This window comes from Podarcis liolepis (assembly GCF_965112155.1).
Source record: "Podarcis liolepis genome assembly, chromosome: 1".
Taxonomy (NCBI): Eukaryota; Metazoa; Chordata; class Lepidosauria; order Squamata; family Lacertidae; genus Podarcis; species Podarcis liolepis.
In genome coordinates this window covers 82,391,411-82,400,008 of record NC_139554.1, presented here as the reverse complement: position 1 = coordinate 82,400,008, position 8,598 = coordinate 82,391,411, and positions in this window count along the sequence as shown.

The window sequence follows — 8,598 nt, the reverse complement described above, 5'->3', positions numbered from 1 at the left end:
GCTCCCACCACCACCCAAAAAAATACCCCAATTCCCTTGGAATTTCACTTCTGCCTATGGGGAAAGAGACAAAGGAAAGTATGGTGTCAGCATGCTGATGGTAACACCTCATTGCATGACCAGCCTACAGGCCCAGTACTAAGTCAGGCACTAGCTAATGGCTCCAGGGGCTCAGAAGAGCCCCTCAGCAGCCAGCCCCAGCTGCACTGCCTCTCACTGACCTGAACGGCTCTTTTAGAGATGGGCGGTGCCACTTTTGAATGAGAGTGAAGCTTGGCACCTATTTGTAGTGGCTCCCTGTCCTTTTAATGTATCCAAAATGCAATGCCCTGGCTTATAGATCTGAAAAATGTATGATTGAGTAAATTAAAATGGTGGGCAACTGCTGCCCAGCTGCCACTAAAATGCCAAGGGTCCCCCAAATCCTTCTGGCATAGCTCATCTGGCAGACATGACAAGAAGGGACTTTTTACCCACAATGCTCTACTGGTGTGCCAGAATGTTCCGTGCAGCAGTGCTAAGTGCTGAGCAGCAGTTCTGTCTTGCTGACAGTTGAAAGAAACAACTAGGCAAAACATACCAGCGTGCTTTACAGGTCTTGGGTTAACTGTAACATACTTTGGAGTGTGGAAGTCTACCAGGTGGCAATTTAAGCAGATGTTAAAAATACATAGAGGAAGCCACACAAGCCAAACTAGGGGTCTTTGAATCTGAGTCAGCTCCCCACTGTGTGGAAACCCAAATAGCCTTGGGGCTCCTATCATCTTTAATCTGGCTCTGTTATAGGGCAAGAAGAAGCCGTGCTCGCCTTCCACTTCACCTGCAGCTTGCTTCTTTTTCTCTTTTTGTGTCAAAGTAAACCTCAATAGTTTCCGTCTTCTGTATCTGCCTGATCTACAGCTGCAGGAGCCGCTTCCTTTCAAACAAGAACCTCTTTTGTTTTTTGAGAACAGTGCAGCTTCAACCCTGATCACAAAAAAACTGCCTGCACTTTGATGACACTTGCTAGGTCAGGGCTGCTGCTCAGCTGCAACATGAGAAAAACCAGAGAGAGAATGGTTGCAGTCCTTTTGAGCTCAGTGAGGTTTCATCTGTGCCTTCCAGTCCTTAACAAAGCCTGTTAAGCTAATTCTTAACTTACTGTTCTTTAACACCTTTTTCCATTAACAAGATGAAGCATTGTCATCTGATGCAGTTGAGATCCAGATGGTTTTGCGGTAAAATCTTGATTCCCTCTGCATAGTGGCCACAGATTGGGCTAGGAATGCTAAAATCAACTCAGACGAAAGTAGTGCATCTTGCAGAGCTGTCTGTAATGAGATTAATTCCAGCCTCACAATGTACAGGTTCCTGCAGTCATCTCTATCAATGTACTGATTTGAAACATCTCCACCAACTGTCTCCAGTAAGCTCTGGAGTCTGCTTTGACTCAAAGGAGAGGATGCCCCAGGCCCCACAACGTCCCCCTTAGCACCACCTTACCAAACTGAAAGGAGACCTTGAGAGACCTGGGGGAAAAGGTCTGCCTGGCCAAACGCAGCATGTATTTAGGAAAGTGTAATTTCATCTGTTGCTTGTACCACAATGTCAGTCTCACTGCCCCAACCCTTACTGCAGTGGCTTCATGCAATAGCCCTGTCTAATCTGTACACAGATCACATCTGAAAGCAGGGATCAGGACTTTCTCTCTCTCTCTCTCTCTCTTGTACTTTGAGCCCTGGTCTCCACCTTCCACAATGCAAACAATAACAGTACAGTGGTACCTCTAGTTACGAACTTAATTCGTTCCGGAGGTCCGTTCTTAACCTGAAACTATTCTTAACTAGAGGCGTGCTTTCGCTAATGGGGCCTCTTGCTGCTGCTGTGCCGCTAGCACACGATTTCTGTTCTCATCCTGGGGCAAAGTTCTCAACTCGAGGTAACTCTTCCAGGTTAGCGGAGTTTGTAACCTGAAGCGTTTGGAACCTGAGGCATTTGTAACTCAAGGTACCACTGTACTTGTCTCCATTTTGAATGCTGATCTACCACACAGACCTTCCAGTCCACCCTGCCCTACCCTGGCTTTCTGCCTCTTTTGCTTAACAGGAGTACTGGCATGTCTTTCCATTCCAGCACTTAAACACACACCTGCACACCCAGACACCATCAGCTTTTTTCAGTTGAGGTGGGCAGGTGGCTTCATGATATCACAGGCACTAGTCAACCAACCAGCAGCTCAGGACCACAATACAACAAAGACCACCTCTCCCCATATGAACTTACCTGGACCCTGCAATCACCACCTGAGGCCCTTCTTTCTGTGGCCCCTCCATGAGGGGTCCAGAGGGTGGCAACATAAGAACAAGCATTTTCTGCGGTGGCTCTCTCCAGATGGATGGGGAATAATGATGATGATGTAACCACATTCCAAAATGGGTAGCACTTCTGAAAAAGCTATAATTTCCACAGACACAGCCTTTCCTGTTTGGAACAGTGAGGAAAGAATATCACTTTGTTTTAGACCCTTTCAATGGGAAAAAGTGCTTTCCTTTTTGGAATATAGATGCCCCAGTTGTGTAATTAACACTGAATGTTTATTGTTGTAAGCCCTGATAAAGCTTTCTGTCCCAATGAAAGTCTTATCCCTACTCTCTTCTAAATCCTCCTGTTCTAAGTCTCTTGTCTTTTGTGACCAGAAGTTTCCCAAATTCATTGTGCCCTCTGTTGAGATAATTTCTCTTCTGACACTTTGCCTTTCGGTTCAATTGAGCTATTCCCTCTTTTATTATGAATAATGGAAACCAGAGCAAAGCCGCTTGACATTTTCCAGGCGTTGCTTCTCATAGAAAACAAGGGTGTGTGACTGTGGGGGAGAGAGAGAGACAGCTTTTGAAAGATGCTGTCAAATGTTCCTGAAACCAAGGTTTTCATTCATCATGGGGGTTTATAGTTTAAAGAAGAAAAACAAAACCTAGCTTGTCTGTTTCAAGCACCTTGGAGGGGAAATATTTATCTTCTCTTTTTTCAAGAGCCTACACATGCTAGAGAGGCTGCTTATCTGTTTCCTCTTTATCTCATTCACCAAGAGCAGATGAATGGAGTGTGTTAGCTGTCGCAATGAAGGTGCTGAGTACAAATTGCAGAAGTAAATCAGTGAAGTGGTCTGTTGGGGAAGGGCCGTAACTCAATAGCATAGCATCTGCTTTGCATGCAGGAGGCACCAGAGTCAATCTCTGCCAATCCTTCCAGGTCGGGCCAGCCCCCTGCCTAGAACCCAAGACATTTGCTGCCAATCAGTTTAAGCCATACTAGCCTAGAAGGACCAATGGTCTTACTCAGTGTAAAACAGCTTCCTGCTGTTTTGTTTTACATGGAGCCTGAGCATTCCTGTCTCACATTCCTGTCTCACCGTCTCATCCCTGTCTTCTCAATTCGCTTCCCAATCATAGGAGCCAACTTCAGGGGGCCGTGGGTGTTCGGGCACCCACAATAATATAATTGTGGGGGCCAGGCACCCACAAAGTCAAGGAAAAAAGCCAGCAGGCAGCAGCAGGGCTGCCTCCGAGAGAAAAGCAGTTCAGCTCCATCCTCTGCAGCCAGTCAGCTGCCACCACTGGCCGTTGCAATGTGGGCATGCTACATCACATGATGCACATGCCTACACATAGTGTGCATGATGTCATGTGATGTCATAGTGCGCGTGATGTGCATGTGACGTCTCATTTCTGCTTTGCAGCGGTGAGCACCCACGATCCTGAGGGCAAGATGGCGTCCCTGCAAGCATGAAATGCCATCAGGCTCCTCATTCGAGGTGTCATGAAAGGGCAGCAGATTGTTAGTTATTTAAATGGTAATAATAATAATAATAATTATTATTATTATTATTATTATTTATTTATACCCCGCCCATCTGGCTGAGTTTCCCCAGCCCGTCTGGGCGGCTTCCAACTGAATATTAAAAACAATACAGCATTAGACATTAAAAACTTCCCTAAAGAGGGCTGCCTTCAGTTGTCTTTTAAAAGTAAAATAGTTGTTTATTGCCTTGACATCTGCTGTGTTCCACAGGGCAGGCACCACTACCGAGAAGGCCCTCTGTTTGGTTCCCTATAGCCTCACTTCTCGCAATGAGGGAACCGCCAGAAGGCCCTCGGCGCTGGATCTCAGTGTCCGGGCTGAACGATGGGGGTTGTATTTTTATTGCCAGGGAAGGAGAAAGGTGCTTGGGAGATTTTCTGAGTTGCCAAAACAAACATTGGATAATATATTATATACCTTGACTCGAGGGCGGTGGGGGGTGGGTGAGATTTCTGCTGCTCCTTAGGCAGCAAAATATCAAGTGTTTAATCTTAGCTGCTTGCCCTTTCATAGACACATTCAGTTGTGTGTGTTTTTGTTGTGGTTAAACAAAAGGTCAGAAGTACTGATACTACATTAACGGCTGCATGAGAGATATGGAAAGCTACACTTGTTGAGTTCCTTCACTGCATCTTCAACTGTTGAATAATCTGCCTGTCATTCAGCTGTTAAAAAAAAGAAAGGCGCAGAGCCTCTGTCAAGTGCAAGGGCGGGGGAGTGGCAAGTACATTTTTGCATTTCCAAACTTTTAATGAAGCAGATTTCATTCCCCAACGGCCTATTTTTGTTTAGCAGCCTGCTCAGATGAAGCATCCCCCAACTGTATTTTTAATCTATATGATAATCCCACAAGCCTCAGTCCCAAGAAATGATAAGACCTGATATCTCCACGTAATGGAGGGGGCCACGGATAGCCAGGCTATCATCACCCCCTGTTTAAATAACTGAAGAAGAAGAAGAAGACAAATGAGCAAGATCCAACAAAGAAAAGGGGTTTGCAAAACAGTTGGATGGTGAAGAAGAGAGGGAGGACAGTAACAAGGTGGATTTTCTATATTTAAACAGAAGGACCCAAAAAGGGTAGGGACAGGTTAGAGGAACTTGCTTTGCCAGTCAATGTATGTGTCACAGGGAATATCCAGTCGGCGCTTGTGACACCTGTAGACTCCTCGTTAACTACAGCTATACTGGGGTTTTGTGTGTGAGAGAGCTGCCTTGGGGGATCTTTGGATCCGAAAGATGGGATAGTAATTAATTAAGCGGAAGGTGCTGCCTTATACAGAGTCAGACCAATTATTCACATAACCCAGATCTGTCTATGCTGACTGGCAGCAGCTCTCCAGGGTCACCCACAGAGCTCTTTTCAGACTTGCTATTTGAAAACCTTTAACTGGATGTGCCAGGGACTGAATCTGGGGCTTTATACATGCAGAGCATGGTCTCTGACACTGAGCCACGGCCTCTCCTTCTCATGCTGCAGTCGCAGTAGCATTGGGGGCACCATCTGGAGAAAAGGCTGTGTTTCCCCTTGAATAGCTGCCTCAAAGAGCTCCAAAAATACTGCATTCCCACTCATTCTCACTGCTTCTGCTCAGGGCCGACCCTACCGTTGGGCAGAGTGGGACAATTGTCCCAGGTGGTGAGACAGAAGCCCCCCTGCACCGCAGCCATTTCTCCTGAGTTCCTTCGTCATTCCTCTGTTGGGACATCAGAGCTGGGCTCCACTCAGCCTGCCGTACACCTTTTTAATGAGTCTGCTGCCCTCAGGTGGAGAGGAGAATGCTGTCCCGTTGCTAGTGCTGAAGTAAGATTAAAATTGCCAGTCCGGTCAGTTTCTATCCATGGAATTGGGGGGGGGGGCGCTTCTCCTTTTCCTAAAGCAACAAAAATCCTTGCACCACCCCTGCTCCTGCTGCTCTACAGCGAGTCTGCTCCAAAGCTCAAGGATGCAAAAATAACAAAAAGAAATGCTTGAATATTGTAGTCCAATCAGACATTAACATTCCCAGAGCTGCACATTTTGTCATTTTGCTCCCCTGCTCCCTCTCGTTTTGTCACTCCTCCTATGAACGCTCATTGCCAGCAGTGCAGTGCCTAGACCACTAGCTTGCTGGAATCGTTAATGCACCGGAGACTGCTATCCTATGCACACTTAGCTTGGGAAAACGTCCCATTGAACTCCATATGAGAGACCTCTGAGTCAGGCAAGCCTAGGATTGCACTGTCAGGCACTGCTTATCATGCACTAGCTTTTCTAGCTGATGGTGTGTGTCAAACAGAAGCCTTCTCTAGTTGAATAAGACAAAGACGACAATGACAAGCGCTGTGATGCCTTAGTGGTTGATTTATTCTGGCAGTTGAAGAGTAATGCCTACTTCATTAGAAGCTGGTACAAGGCCCATTTTATCTCCCAAGTCACAACAGCTAAAAGGCTGCAAAGACAGATTGTTGAAAAGTGTTCCTGCGTGAATATGCCCTATCCTCAACGTTACCACATTTTTGTGTCCGTGTGTGTGTGTTTAAAAGCTCTTCACGGCATCACAGTGTCTTCTTCTATTTTATAATGACTACTATGGTAGTTTCCATTTCTAGACACCGTTTTTCAGGTGTAAAATGGATTCAGATCATACTATGGAATCCGCAGGAGCCCTTACAAACCATAACCTGTTTCTGAAATTAACATTATTTACCAACATGGACCTTCCATTTAGAACCTCTAAATTGGACCTCCATAATTGGACACAGGTGGCGCTGTGGTCTAAACCACAAAGCCTAGGGCTTACCGATCGGAAGGTCGGCAGTTCAAATCCCTGTGACAAGGTGAGCTCCCGTTGTTCAGTCCCAGCTCCAGCCCACCTAGCAGTTCAAAAGCACATCAAAGTGCGAGTAGGTAAATAGGTACCACTCCTGCGGGAAGGTAAATGGTGTTTCAGTGCGCTGCTCTGGTTTCGCCAGAAGCGGCTTAGTCATGCTGGCCACATGACCTGGAAAAACTGTCTTTGGACAAACGTCCGCTCCCTCGGCCAGTAAAGCGAGATGAGCGCTGCAACCCCAAAGTCGTTCGCGACTGGACCTAACGGTCAGGGGTACCTTTACCTAATTGAATCTGAACATTTTTGGCATGTTGAGGGCTTCACAATGCTAAAACATGGACCCTCCACCCATTTCTGGCCACCATCTTTTCATACTCAGTTCATCAGGTCGTTTTCCATAGCCTTTTGCCATCTTTTAATCTCTAGATTTGATTTTGAGAGTCCAAACAATGTGTGGAGGGCCACGTTCCCCACCCCTGCCGTAAAGGGTGCCAGTAGGACCTTCTTGATTCTGCAGGATCCCTGGGACCATAGTGTCCTCCTGAAATACTTGCACATGTTGGGAGCAGCAGGAGTGACTTTTAAAGAGTTCTATCCTCCCTCACAGCCATGTTCCAGAAAGTGCTCTTCCCTGTGAGAATTTTCCCTCAAGCTCCCATCTTGTCTCCTTTTAGCATCTACACAAAACTGCTAGGATAAGCAATTCACGGGACTCAGGCGCGGTATCATCAGTATGCTTCTGATGTCCCATTATGTTTCTCTTTTCCCTCTGCATCAGGTGTGAGGGCGCTTGATGAATGACTGCCCGAATCAGTAATAGACTGGGCGAGAGTGAATAAACTGAAATTCAATGCAGGCAAAATGAAGTTGCTGATGATGGGAAGATCTGCTGATCCAGATGTCGGGGGAATTACCTGTTCTTTCTCCCATCAAGATTCGCAGCTTGGGAACGATCCTGGATTTAGTGTTACCTTAACACAGAGAGCAGAGAGCCATCGCCAGGAGTGTGGGGTCTGGCTTTTGGTTTATTTCCACGTTGGCCAATTCACTAGTTGTGCTCCTTTCTGGAGACTAAAGGCTTGGCCATTGTTGTGCACATTCTGGCAACTCCCCTAAGTGACAACAGCAATGTGCTAAATGTAAGGCTGTCCCTGGAAACTGTTCAGAAAGTGGTTCAAAAGATGACAGCTTTGCTTTTAGCCAGCATAAGCCACAGGGTACATATAACTTAATCCTTTCCATACACAAAAACTTGCACTTGCTACCACGTTCTGTCTAGGCAAAGTTCAACATGCTGGGTTTGATGTGAGGAACATGTAGCTCTCCAGATGTTGCTAGCTCAAGCTAGCATGGCTAATAGACAGGGCTGATGGGAGCTGTTGTCCCAAGAGCATCTGGTTCCCCATCTCTGTTTAGTCTGGGGTACCTCAGTAGCACCTTCTCCTATGTGCACTTCTGTCCTTAACCTGACCCCTCCCCAATCACCACCAGTGGATTGAGAGCTGCTGCAAAATAATTTTTCCAGATACCAGCATCATTTTCCTTGGCCAGGAAAACATCAGCTGTGTTTTCAGTGCTAGCTGTGGCATTATGGAACTCATCCACAAGCGAGACCTGCAAGTCCCAGAAAACCAGTTGTTATTTTAGGGGCCTAGTAAGAACTACCAGGTTTTTGTAGTTTTTATGTGTTTTAGCCTTGCTTTTTATCTCTTGGGTACCACCACAAAGTCCACCTCCCGCCCCCGTTTAGTGCCCTCAGCAGAATGCAGCTCCAGGAGAGGCTTGTCTGCCAAAGCAGCTTTTCTCCTCCTAGGAATTTTAGCATTATTTATTTTTTTCCTTTCCAACAGTTTGGAGCATGCACACTTTCTCGCTCTCTATTTTCCTCTGGCGGCGGTCTGTGGTGGTTATGTTAAGGGATGGAGGTATTGCTTTTATGATTTGATTA